The sequence below is a fragment of the Bos grunniens genome, chromosome X, assembly GCF_055505025.1.
Source record: "Bos grunniens cultivar Pamir isolate PY7600 chromosome X, Bosgru_T2T1.0, whole genome shotgun sequence".
Classification (NCBI taxonomy): Eukaryota; Metazoa; Chordata; class Mammalia; order Artiodactyla; family Bovidae; genus Bos; species Bos grunniens.
This window is the reverse complement of record NC_141194.1, coordinates 89300954-89314605: the sequence shown is the minus strand read 5'-3', so window position 1 is coordinate 89314605 and position 13652 is coordinate 89300954. Positions and strand designations below refer to the sequence as shown.

The 13652-nt window shown below is 44.5% G+C and overlaps 1 pseudogene across 1 annotated transcript; it reads right to left on the bottom strand.

Annotated features, from left to right (window-relative positions):
- Positions 1-251: 251 nt before the first annotated feature.
- Positions 252-5518, bottom strand: LOC147340855 (nuclear RNA export factor 3-like; annotated as a pseudogene). The gene is made up of 13 exons (XR_015158684.1): positions 5435-5518; positions 4738-4821; positions 4530-4634; positions 4337-4417; positions 4134-4268; positions 3702-3809; positions 2423-2491; positions 2038-2174; positions 1859-1917; positions 1637-1752; positions 1498-1540; positions 896-968; positions 252-368 (listed from the first exon to the last, which is right to left on the bottom strand). The product of XR_015158684.1 is annotated as a nuclear RNA export factor 3-like (transcript).
- Between the last annotated feature and the right edge of the window lie 8134 nt (positions 5519-13652).

Below are 13652 nucleotides of genomic sequence, written 5' to 3'. Positions count from 1 at the left end.
AAATTTCATTAAACTCCTAAAAATGATTCAAGCCTGCTCAAAACAACTAGTAGCTTCCTATGTAGTAAAAATGAAATGTTAAGGGTAAAAGTAACTGAAATAAACAAGGAAAACAATTTACCTTCAAGTTCCCATTAATTACTCCTACACTCATCCCAGCTCCCTCCTATGTCCACGCAAACCCAGCACTCACTTCTGAGACCATTGAAGGTGATTCCAAACAGGATGGAGAAAGCCGGCACTGTTACCTGCTACTCGGGGAAGAGGATGACCATGAAGGTGCCTGACACAGGGATGGAGAATGCAGACGCTGAGCTTCACTGGGGCTGGCTTCCCTTACAAACAGCTCATCATTCACTATACAAAAACTGAAGGAAAAATGCATGTGTGGACAATTTATGAATGGACCAACTGCACCCCAACCCTGACTTCTCCCACTAACACTCAGCACCTAGATCCTTTCCATAACCTCCTGTGTCTGTCCCCAGGCTCCTTGACTGGTTCCTCTGCCTCTTGCACAGAGCTCACCTTCAGAGAGATTGTCTACCAGCTTCACTCAATGGATGGTCTGTTCCCCAACCCAGGGACAACTTCACATTTACCCTGAACAGTAACTGTACAGGACTGTACAGTCTGATCCCCATTTTCAGAAGACAGAGTCACAGACAGATGATGAGACTTGACCAAGATCACACAGAGAGTGAGCACTGGGTCAAGGAGAGAACCCATGTGCTGATTCCAGAGCCCATGCTCTTCCTAACCACTAGGCTAGACTGGTCCTTGGATCTCCCTGCTGGCTTTCCACAATACTGAGTCAGCCTAAGATCTGCATCCACATGCCCAGGGCCCTGAGCCCAGGCTGGATGGGCCATCCCACCCACAACATGGCTCTCACCTGGAAGAGCTGGTGGGAGTAGTGGTGAAGGTCCGGGTGAAGGCACAGACACAGCCCTGAGAAATTCCTTCCACTTCAACAACACACAACAAACAATAAGCAAGAGTACCCCCTAAGAACCCCACGTGTTTACAGGCTCCCACGTCATTCCCCAGTCAGGGTCTGACTTGACACTCATGCTGAAGGGATAGCTGTTCACATGGGGAGTTGCATGTCAGGAATGGGGTGGGCAACTGTAGGAGATGTCTGCTCCCAGTGACATGTCCCCATGACAACCACTTCACAAGTTCATGGGATGCATTTTTCTCAGGTGCTGAAGAGATGGATATTATGAGGAAACTGTGAGGTTAAGTAGTAGCCCAGGTTCTCAGTGTAAGGATCTGGTATGGGAGCCACCAAACTCCACAGCCTGTGTCCCTAGTGCCCAGGGTGGGCAGGGCAGACATGGACGCAGTTCAGACCTGGGTTGTCTGTGGGAAGACTGAGGGCTGGGGAGGGGAGGGCAGGGGAGGGAATCTGGAAGGAAGAGTTCTGGTGGGAGGGAGCCTGACCAAGTGAGAGAAGAGGGCGGCATCTCGGGGGAGCGGGCTACACACACTCACCTTCCTTGAACACCCCACTGACAGAGAAGCAGAACATCGTTTCCTGATAAGGAAGAGACCAGGTACTCAGTCACCCCTTATCCTCTTTCCCACCTGCGCCTTTCTGCCCCTCACCACCAAGCGAGAAGCAGGTGCTCACCGTGTGGAAACACATGTCCACCTCAAAGGAGCTGAAGTCATGCTGAGTTTTGGGTAATGCACAGAGGGCATGCACAATGTCATGTTTTGTGTGTTTCATCATCTGGACACGCGGGTCTGTTGGGGAGGGGAAGAAAGCAAAGGTCATGTCTGCCATGCCATGGACCCTATAACTGGCCCCCTTACCACCCTTTCCGGCCCAATCTTCACACCACACACTCACTGGGGTCCTTGAGTGTCTTCATATTCCTGTTGTCCAAGAAGTACGCACACATGCTGCTTCTAGGAGACACAGAGGAACAGTGGGTGGTGGTCTGGCCAGCATAGGTGTCAGCAGGAGCTGGCCTGCATCTGCTGGGGAACCACATGTCCTGGGGGAGGAGTCTACACTGTGATACTCACAAGCCTGAGTCCTTGGAGTGGAATGGAATGGTCAGGAAGAAGCAGGCCTCCTCATGATAAAAGCCCAGCAGTCCCTGGCGATCTCCATAGTCATGGATCAAGTAATAGCTGAGGGATGAAGTGAGGCGAGTCTCTCTCTATGGTCTGAAGCTCAAAGAAGACTTGAAAATTCCCATGTTCAGACCTGAGCTTGGGTGGCCTCCCCTGTCCCGGCCCTTCCCTTGTTCAGATTCCCAGTGGTACTTACTGCTGCAGGAATTGCAGGATTTGACTCTTCACCTGATCAGATCCAGAGAAACTTCCCTGGAATTAAAACAGTCTTCAGGACAAGGGCTGACACACCCTCTTGTACCACCTGGAACCCTGCTGGATCCTCTGTGCTCACCTTGTACATTGGTAAGCACTTGGGGGCTTCCACAGCACATTTAGAACCTGAGAGAGTCTCCTGGCCATCCTAGGGGAGGGAAGAGGAAGTCAGCAGTGCAGTCCAGGATGTGGTGTTGGATGGTCAGGGAAAAGGATGGGCCCAGGATGGGCTGGGGGTAGGGAAGAAAGTGTCCCTGGAAATGCCGGAGGCAGGACTACATGTTCTGTCATCACCATGGGTCCCCGAAGCCTGTGGAGAACATGGCTGAAGATCCAGAGCCTTTTCAGGTGCCCACAGAGAATGGTACATCCCCCTCCCCCAGGACACTTAAGGGTCAGGCTAAAAAACGGAACTTGGACAGGTCCTAACGGGTTTCCGAGTAGTTTGAGGGCGTGTCAGCACTAGTCAGAGGCGTCTGATCAAGGAATGAACTTACCAAGCTTAGTAACCTGGGGAACAACTCCAGGAGGGTGCTGCCAAAATCAAGACAAAAGAAAAATGTCAGTGAAACTGTGGACGCGACCCTCCTCATGGGAGCAAGTCACTTACAGTAATCACAGCACACTCACACCTCAGTATCCTAGCATTCAAGGGCCCTGGTCACCACTCTATGGATGGAACAAGAGGGAGACTGTCCCCTCCACCCCTTCCTTGAACCTCCTCCTCCATTTCCTTTCCTCTGTGTAGCTCCCAGCCAGACTGTTCTGACTCCCTTCTGCAGTGCCACAGGGACCGGCACTTCAAATCCAGTCTGCAGGCCTTACTCCCCTCCATCCCTTCCTTCCTTCCTCCAGGGCCCAGTGAAGGCTGTAGAGAAAAGAAGATATGGGAGGATGGGAGCCCGGGGCTTTGCTACCTCACTTAGGAGTCCAGCATGCTGTCAAGTCAGGACACACCTCAGGGATGACCAGGTGCTATGGCAGGGAGGTGATTGAGGTGGGTCTCAGGAGGTAGGGAGGGGAATAAAGACAGAAAGGGAGTGGAGGGAGGAGGGGAGAGATGAGAGAGACATAGGCGTGTAGGGACAAGGCAGAGGAAGACCTCATGTTGGTTGACTTATCACGGAAGGTGGTGCACACAGCACTTCTGTCTGCACACATCCCTTCTGGTTCCAGCTGATGACCCTTGTCCATCTCTCCTGCAATCTTCACCTAGAATTATAGGGAACACCCACATGCACCAAATGGCTCTGCACCCACACCCTTCCTTTCCCTACAAATCCATTTTCCTTTGTCTGTCATCACCCATAAGGCCTCCCACATTCCTTTCAAAGGAGGATCTGGGTGCCCCACCTCACCTCAGTGTTGGAGAGATTCAAGTTCTCGATGGTGGAAGAAATCTCCATAATGGTGGACAGGCCATGCACCAAGTACGGTTTCTTGTTGCTCAAGTACAAAGATGAAAGCTATGAGGAAAGAGAGTGAGGACCCCAAAGAGAATACCTGAGACATCTGCCTCTTCTACGCAATGTCCCCCTCCCTCACCATTGGACCCAACATTGGGCCTACGTCCTCACCATGGGCCTGATCCCTGGATAGACATGCAGGGAAGCAGCCATGCTCTTTCTACGGTTCCATGTCATTCCAATACCACGTGTTATCAAGTCTCCAGGAAACTATAAGGAGGGAAACACAGGCTGAGAGGGTCCCAGCTGGAACACCTCCAGCACCAAGCCCTCCCCATGATACCATCTCTGAGTGCTCTACTCAGACAGACCCTCTACCCTCACCTGCCCTGCAGTCACTACTGTAGCCATACCAGGGCCAAAGTGGAGCCTCTGGATGTCAAGAGCTTGCTGGCAGGCATCGTATGGTTTGTTCATGGTGAGCTGCAGAGTTAGGGATGGGGTCCAGCGAGCCTGAGTCTGAGGGTGAGTTGGGGGAAGAGGTGGGTCTGGCTATGAGGGCAGAGCTTGTGTTGAGTCTGCATTACCTTTATCTGCTCCAACTTTTCAGATGTCAGTGTCTTCTGCACAGATTCGGGTGCATCACAGGGCTCAACAAAGATAGATATCTGTAGAGAACACAAGAAGGGTTGGGTAAGCTCCAGGAAATCTGTGCATGGGATCAAGCAAGACCATGCCGCTCTCCTGCCCTCTTGCCCTTAGTCAGCCCTTGACACACACCTTTTCATTATCCTCATTGAAAATCTTGCCGCTGACATTCTTCAATGCACAGGCAACGTTGGCATTCTCTACAAAGAACTGGGCCTGCATTTTCTCATAGTGAAACTGTAGGAAGAGTGACAGGAGAAGCAGAACATGAGACCGGTGCCATTTCTCTGGGCCCGCAATCTACCCCAGTTTGTCGCATCATCTCCATGTCCTGTCTTACTTCGACTGCAGTAAAGGGGACACTGCACTTCTTCTGAATCAAATTCATCAGCCACTTCTCATCATATTTTATACCGAAGGGAATCTAGGAATCAGAGAACAAATGGGAAAGAGAATGGATACAATGGAATCCAAGACTAAGGTAAGACCCAACTGTGTCTTGCTTTAGGGCCATTTTTCAGGTTTTAAATAATTTCTTAAGATAAAACAATATCTGTTATCACTAACTTTGGTATGAGACAAGGATTTTCTATATACACTTTCTTTGCATTCAGATACTCTTCCGGAAAAAAAAATTGACTTAATATGTTTCACATGTACTTCCTTTTATAAAGTTCCAGGAGATCCACATGAGGTACACCTCTGTCACTGTGACACGGACCCCAGAGACTCAACCTCCTCCCACACCCAGCTCAAGCCAAACTGCGTCATCTGGTATGAAATGCTCCATCCCCATGGCAGTAGGCTTCCTCCTTTGCTTTCAGTCAACCTCTCCCATGCTCTTCCTTGCAGTCAGTCTGTTTCCTTCATACCGCTTCTCTGCACCTGCTCTTAGATGATCTAAGAAGATACCTCCTAGTAATATCAAGACAGATTACCAACACCACTTCCCCAGAAAAGTTCCCAGCACCTCTACAGAAATCCAACACGACTCTGTCATCTTCTACATATTAGGTTCATTTAGCCAGAATACTCACAATAATCTTGAACCAGCTCTCCAAGGTCTCATCCTGTCTATTTGTTTTCATTGTTCTCTCCGGAGGCTTTTGGTCTGTCTGCATGTTAACATGCATTTGGTCTTTTCTCTGAAAACTGCTTCTCCAGTGATGGGATGGAATGGCATAGGGAGCACTGTGTGGAAGTGGAAAGAAAAAAGTGGTCCATATAGGCTTGGAAGGTCTTCTCTACATTCTCCCAAATGATACCAGAGTTGTAATAAAGACTGCTCAAACATCAACCTGATCCAATCACTTTTTACTCTGGCAAGTTGGAGAGAAGAATGACATATTTAACTGCAAGGTTTTGTTGTTCAGTGGTTAGTACATGTCAACCATGGTGACTGGTCACTTACTATCTTCCTTGGATGACCATATGAGCATCACTTTCTTTTGAATCTCTGTCTTGCTGCTGCTGGGAAGTGACTGGTTCAGACCAACAGGCGTATTGCCTTCGGTAAATACCCGAGCTTTGTGCTCTTCTTTGTAAAGACTTCACTTTATCAGTGTGCTCTAAAATTGACAACAACATATCAGTGGTCCCAGTATCAGAAGTAGTCCTGAGTAAATATGACTAATGAAGAAACATCATTCTTTATAATCTAAACATACATGCATCATAGAGCTAAAAAATGGCTGAGAGACCTCACCATGACTCCACTTTTCATGAAATGAGAGGTCGAGAACAGTCACAGACAAGAAACCAGGGAAAGGGTCTGGATGTAGAGTGCAGTCTGTGATGTTAGGCTGTGTTCTACTTGGTTCAGGTTAGGTGACCTGGGAAAGTGGCTTTTTATCCCCAAGTCTCACTTCTCTGCTCTGCTCTATGAGTACAATAAACCCTACCCTGAAATCTACCCTGATGTGACAGTTCAAGGGTCAAAGGTGATCTGCCTCCCTGAAGGAAGAATTAGAGAAATGAAAGGTAAGTCTTATGAAAAGATCCAAGATGGAACCTGGAGAGATATAATATGGAGAATACCCTCCCCCAAAAAAGAGAATTAAAGGTGATACAATGAGTATACCTAATACATGGTTAATGTGAGCCCCATAGAGAAGGAAAGTGAACAGGGGAGAAGTGGTATTTGAAGAGAACTTGGCTGAGAAGTTTCCAAATGTACCAAGATATCAACTTAGGATAACAATATTAATAGGAGGACTTCCTTTGTGGTTCAGTGATTAAGAATCCACCTGCCAATGCAGGGGACACCAGGGTCCCTGGTCTGCGAAGATTCCACATGCCTCAGGACAACTTAGGCCCTGTGCCACAGAAACGGAACCTGTGTTTTAGAGCCTATGAGCCAAAACTACTGAAGCACATGTGCCCTAGAACCCGTGCTCTGCAACAAGAGTGCAACAAGAGAAGCCGTGGTAATGAGAATCCTGTGCATTGCAACTAGATAGTAGTCCCTGCTCATTGCAACTAGAGAAATCCCTCACCCAGCAACAAGTCCCAGCACAGCCAAAAATAAATAAATCAATTTTTAAAAGACCTATATTCATAGGACAAAAAATATGCTTTATGGAAAAACATCCTTAAAAGAAAAGACATGCATTTCCACATCATGTAACAAAAACTCAGAAAATTTGTGACCTAAAGATCCAAACTAAAGAAATATTATAGGCTCTTCTTTGGGCAGAAGAAACATCACCCTAGGTGGAGCCACACAGATACAGGAAAGAAAGACGAATGACATTTGTGAATATGGAGGAAAATTTAAATGAGTATTGACTATATAACACAATGATAATAATTTCCTTCGGGGATTTATATATATAGAGTATAAAAATGCGTGACAATAAATGTGGAAGGAGTTTATGTAATCAAAGTGTCTCAAAGCCCCATAACTGAGCAGTTTTAGGAACTAATTAACTAATATTAGACTGTGAAAAGGCAAAAATGTACATTGTAATCTGAAGGGCGAACACTACAAGAATAGCAAAAGAATGTTTACCTAGATAACCATGCAAAGTAATGATTTGATAGTTTAAAAATATTCACCATATCAAAGGAAAAGAAAGCAAAAGGAACTTACAAGAGGCAACAATAAATACACAATAATATGATATACACAAACCAAATTATATCTATTTTTATTTTAGAAGATTCAGGTGAAATTCTCCAAATAGAAAGACAGATTGTATCAGACTGGACAAGAAACCTTTCCTCAAATACTCCTGAAAAGAGACATATGCAAAATTTAATCATCAGGAAAATTAGAAAATAAAAAAATTGCAAAATGTACACCTTTTCACATTAACCTCAGAAAACTGCTATAACCGTATCAGTAAAGGAAAAGGTACACTTTAAAAGGGAAATTCCTTTATGATAACAGGTTCAGTGCAATAAGAAGATAGTAATATACATTCTAAATTTGTATGCCTCTTAAAGCCAGCATACAAAGCAAAAACTGACAGAAATAATGGAGAAATCCACAGCCACAGTGGGAAATTTTAACACATCCCACTGAGTGACACATAAAATGACAGACCAAAATCTCAGCTAGAGGGAGAGGATTTTAAAATCTGACTTAAACAAATTAATTTAATTGACGTAGAACAATGCACATGACTACTCAACAAACATTCCAGAATACATCACGTGCCTGGCAATAAAGCCTCAAGAAGCTTCCAAGGGCTAATACAATTTACCCTAACTGTTAATGTAATATCCAGTAGTAACGGTCGGGTTTCTGACCCTCCACCACCTCTACTATAAATCCAAAGAATATTAGTTTATATAATCCTACCCTCCACCTAGGTGACCCTCGCCACTCTCCAAACCCTAGACCTGAGAAGATAACATGACTCATGCCTTTTTCTTAGCCAGAGAAAAATTCAAGTCAGCAACGGCCGTTTTCGTCGGAGGGGAGGTTTACCACATGGAATCGAGATGGGTGTGTCAGAGCCCGCTTGGCCCATCTCCTCAAGAGACCGGAAAATAGTCAGTCTGGGCTCTCTCCCCGCTTTCCCTGAAGAACAGGCAACTGGTTGGGGGTCCTGTGCTTTGGGGTGTGGGAGCGAACCCAGAACCCTTCCTGCTTTGGGGGGCTCTGAAGAGAAGGTCTCACACAGACCACTCACCCATAGGGTGGCCTGAAGGCAGAGATCTGTCACCACTGTCCTCACAGGCTGCCCTGGAAGAGAATCTGTGGGTCTGGAGCTGGAAGCTTGTAGAATATCAAGGAAAACTGCTGAGGTAAGAAGAGTGCAAGCCCCAAACACCTTCGTCACAGCCACACAAACAAGATGGCGTCTTAACAGCCACACAAACAAGATGGCGTCCTAACAGGAAGTCCTTTCCCCAAGGTCATAGAGGAGGAGAGTCTTGGGGGCCAGAGGAGACTTAACTTCCTGTACTTACTGCCCTCTGAGTTTGCTACCAGCATAACATCCAAGGAACTCTTTCTAACAGTACCACCCCTGCAGAGGAGGCCAGCTAGAATCAGGAGGCTTAGGGATCTTGGCGATGGCACCCCACTCCAGTACTCTTGCCTGGAAAATCCCATGGACGGAGGAGCCTGGTAGGCTGCAGTCCATGGGGTCGCTAAGACTTGGACATGACTGAGCGACTTCACTTTCACTTTTCACTTTCCTGCATTGGAGAAGGAAATGGCAACCCACTCCAGTGTCTTGCCTGGAGAATCCCAGGGATGGGGGAGCCTGATGGGCTGCCGTCTCTGGGGTCACACAGAGTTGGACACGACTGAAGCGACTTAGCAGCAGCAGCAGGGATCTTGATACTTGTAGCTACAAATACAGAGAACTCTCTGTGCCAGTTGCTGCATCAGCTACATTACACTGTGTTCCTTCATTCTGCAGACCCAGAGAACTGGAGGGGCAGCAGCAGGAAATGCGCGGTCCTTGCTACATTACATCTGTTCTTTCATATATTCCTCACAAGGGGACGTTGATACCAGAATCATCAACTTTCCAAGGTTGCTGAGGCTTATTGAGGTGCTGCACTTGTTTAGGGTCATCCAGATGCTACTGGGAGAAACAGGCTGGAATTGAGCTCCATGGACTGGAAGATGCCTTCTTGAAGCATAGCTTTACTAAATACTTGGTGCAATAAAGGGGTTTTTCTGAAGTTTATGCAAGTGTAGTGAAGTGAAGTCGCTCAGTGGTGTCCGACTCCTCCGTCCATGGGATTTTCCAGGCAAGAGTGCTGGAGTGGCTTGCCATTTCCTTCTCCAGGGGATCTTCCTGACCCAGGAAACGAACTCGGGTCTCCCGCATTGCCAGGCAGACGCTTTACCGTCTGAGCCACCACCTGACTATTCTAAAAATAATCAGGTGGCTAGAATTAACTCTAATCCATTCCAAAGAGATCATACCAAAACAACAAAAATCCTTGAAAATAAAAAGGAAATACCAAACAGAGCTTGGTGGGTCACTGCAATGACAGTAGAAAAAAAAAAAAAAATTAGTCTTTCCTTTAAAAAAAAAAATAGCCAATGTAGGCAGATATCCCCTAGTGCAGGGGTCCCCAGCTCCTGTTGGGATCTGGGTTGCACAGCAGAGGGTGAGCCTAGGGGGAGTGAGCAAGGGAAGCTTCATCTGCTGCTCCCCACAGCTCTCCATTGCTCACTTTACTCTCTGAAACACTGCCTCCGTTAGAGCCAGAACTGTAGATATGAAAGTCTCAAATCAGAGGGTTTCTAAAGAAGAAAGGAAGGAAAAGCCTGGGCTCTAGTTCATGAGCTAGAATTTTCTGGAATGTTTAATATCTTCCTCTCCAGTTCTCTGTGCCCTGAAAGAAGTACAACGCCTGAGAGAGATGAAGAAAATCTACACCTGAGTGTGTGAACATCTGAGGTGAGGGAAATGTAAGACGCAAATGCATACGAATACACGGATACATTGTCAAGTCAAAAGTTGAAGAAGTTGGCTTTATATTAAACAACCACATGTGAACATTTTTATAACATGTAAATATATTGGACGTTTTTGTCATTTAGTTGTTGTTTTCAAGTGTTCCTCTTAACAAATTAGCCTAATCAGAAATTCTCAAACATTGAAAATGTATATCTGGAAAATAAAATTATTCTCAACCTTCCATCTACACGATCACCTTATCATGACCCACACGTACCCAAGGTATCCAATGTAAAACAATTAGTACACGTTTTCCAGATGTGTTTCTCTTATGGTAATGCATATACCTATCTTAAAGGATTTGTGTAGGTATGTAGTTCTAGATATAATATTGTTTATAATTTTCCATTACAGGGACTTCTCTGATGGTCCAGTGGTTAAGATTTTGCAGTCCCAATCCAGGGGCACTGGCTTGATCCCAGGTTGGGGAACTAAGATCACACATGCCACAAGGTGCAAAAATAAATAAATAAAATAAAATTTTAAGTTACCTATGCAAATGTATGCAAATTAATTTTTAATTTAATATGACATCTTCAGATTTTCATTTCTTCAGTTCATGGTTTGGCATATTTCCAGATGTTTACTGAAAAGCATTTTGTTTTTTAGATGAATTATTTGTGGGTTTTTTTTTGTCTTTTCTCTATTGATTATCAGAAATCCTGTTTGCTCTTGCACATGAACACAAAAGCTGTAATACTGTTTGAAATGTTGTCTCCAAACTTTTCAATCTTTTACATTTTTTTCTTTTGACAGTAAAGACATTCCTTTAATTTTCGTGGGTTATTTTTAAATATAAAAATAAAGGGCTTCCCAGATGGCGCAAGTGGTAAAGAACCTGCCTGTTAATGCAGGAGACACAAGAGACATGGGTTCAACCCCTGGGTCAGGAAGCTCCCTTGGAGGAGGGCATGGCAACCCACTCCACTGTTCTTGCATGGAGAATCCCATGGACAGAGAAGATGGGCAGGCTGTAGTCCATAGGGTTGCAAAGAATCAGATGCAACTGAAGCAATTTAGCGTGCATGACTGAAAAAGTGAGTAATGCATAGGGTTGCATTGAGTACTAGTCCACTGGGAATTCTAGATCCAAAGACTTGAGGGCCTCATGACAAAATGGAAAAGAGCTTTAGCCCAAAATCTACATTGATTAATAATGGGGAAAATATTTGAATCTGTGTTTGCGTATACAAGATACCATGTAAAGTGCATCTGGCCTAATATAACTCCATAAATGACCATTTCCTTCCCTCCATGGAGTCTAATTTCCTCTGCTTCAACCTGAGCCTCACACAAATCCTTCAGGACACTTCAATTCCTGGGGCCCTATATCCAGGGAGTGGATTTCACCTACCGTCAAGACCAAGAAATGGGGGAGAAGGTTGTTTGAGGACCCTATCAACATGGCATTGACACCAGGACAACCAAAACTAGATCTGAGAGGCAAGAAAAGCTTGGAACTCTGTTACAAAATTAATTAGAGCAATTGAAGTGAAGTGATAAAAAGCCCATGTCTCTCCCAAACAAAAATGTCACATACAAAATAAATCAAATTATTGGCAAAATATTAGGAACATATTTTAGAGCACATGGTTTATACTATATAATACAAATAAATCTGATCAGTAAAGAGGGTCATTTAAAGTCTCTTAAAAACTTGAATGAGAACTATGATTCACAAACATATAAAGATCAAACAAATACAAAAGCAGTTATATTGGAAGTATATATGAATGTACATACATTTACATATGTATATTTACATAAACATACATACATATATCAACATAGATATATAGATACAGAACTTAGTATATATACATACTGTGAACAACATGTGGAAGAACGGATATGCTCATGTAAATTTACTTATTTAATACTGTACACAGAGAAATATATCTGGGGAGCAAAGTAAATTACCAAGAATATATTTCTTGTTATGGAAAAAGATTAATAAAACATAAAAATTACTTTATCTATTGTATACACATCCCTGCATTTCATTAGTTTTGAAAAGAAAGATAATAATTTGAAGTCAGAAAAGTAAATAATGTAAATTTTTATAACATTATAGTATATAACTAGTTGTGAATTTCATTTCAAAAAACAATTTATGTGGCTTAACTGTGTTTATATATGAGTCGGTAATTATTTTCACACGACACTTTCACATTACACATTTCACATTACGCTTTCTCACTACTCTTTTAATCACATGTATATCGGTTTCCTGTCACAACAGGGAGGGAGAGGCTGAAGAAAAGTTCTTGCCAGTAGATTTAATGTACATGGGCTCTGACTCACCCTTACTGATTCATTTACCATAAAATCCTACCAGATATTTCCTAGTGATGGGCATCTTGCTCCTTTCCTCCTTCCAAGGCTTTTATTCCAGATATGTTCACCAGGTGGCACAGATCTCCAGTTTTTGAATTTTATCCAGTGAGAAGTGCTATTTGGGAAAAGGAATGAAAAATGTTGTAAAAGTTGCTTTGCATTGCGAGTAGTGGGAGAATATATAAAATAAATTCATGCTCAGATTGCTTTGCCTAACAATTTTCTTCTCCTCTGTGGTTTCCCACATAGAAATCATAGTAATAATATGACTCTTAGAGAACGACTGGTTAGTATATGCCTGAGGTGGGAGCAAGGAAGGCAGAAGGGGTTCATGTACATCTCTCTACAGCTGTCCTGTTAAGGTTCACAAAGTTTTTCCCTGAGTGATAGACTGATGGGTAAGGGATTTCCACTCTGGATTTTCCAAAGGGATGAACCAGATTACAGGGTATGTCCTTCCTGTTATATGTGGCTCGTCTCCACCCTTACCCCTTTTGCTGGCTAAAGCCTCCTTAAGCTCAGATCTCAGCTTAAAGATCACCTCATGTGAGAAGTCCCAGACACACCCTACTGGTTTGATTACCACTAGGCATATAATGGGGGGCTTCCCTGGTAGCTCAGATGGTAAAGCGTCTGCCTACAAAGCAGGAGACCTGGGTTCAATCCCTGGGTCGGGAAGATCCCCTGGAGAAGGAAATGGCAACACACTCCAGTATTCATGCCTGGGAAATCCCACAGACCAAGGAGCCTGGTGGGCTACAGTCCATGGGGTCGCAAAGAGTCGGACCTGACTGAGCGACTTCACTTCACTTCACTTCACGCATATAATGACTCCACCACATTTGTCATCTCCAGACACACTTTGCATGTGAATGGGGACCGAAGGCTGTGAGCGCACCAGTTTTCAGAGGCTGTAGCATCACATAGTGGACTTCAGATGCTGAACTTTTCAAATATCTTGTCTGAAGAGTCACCGAAAATTCAC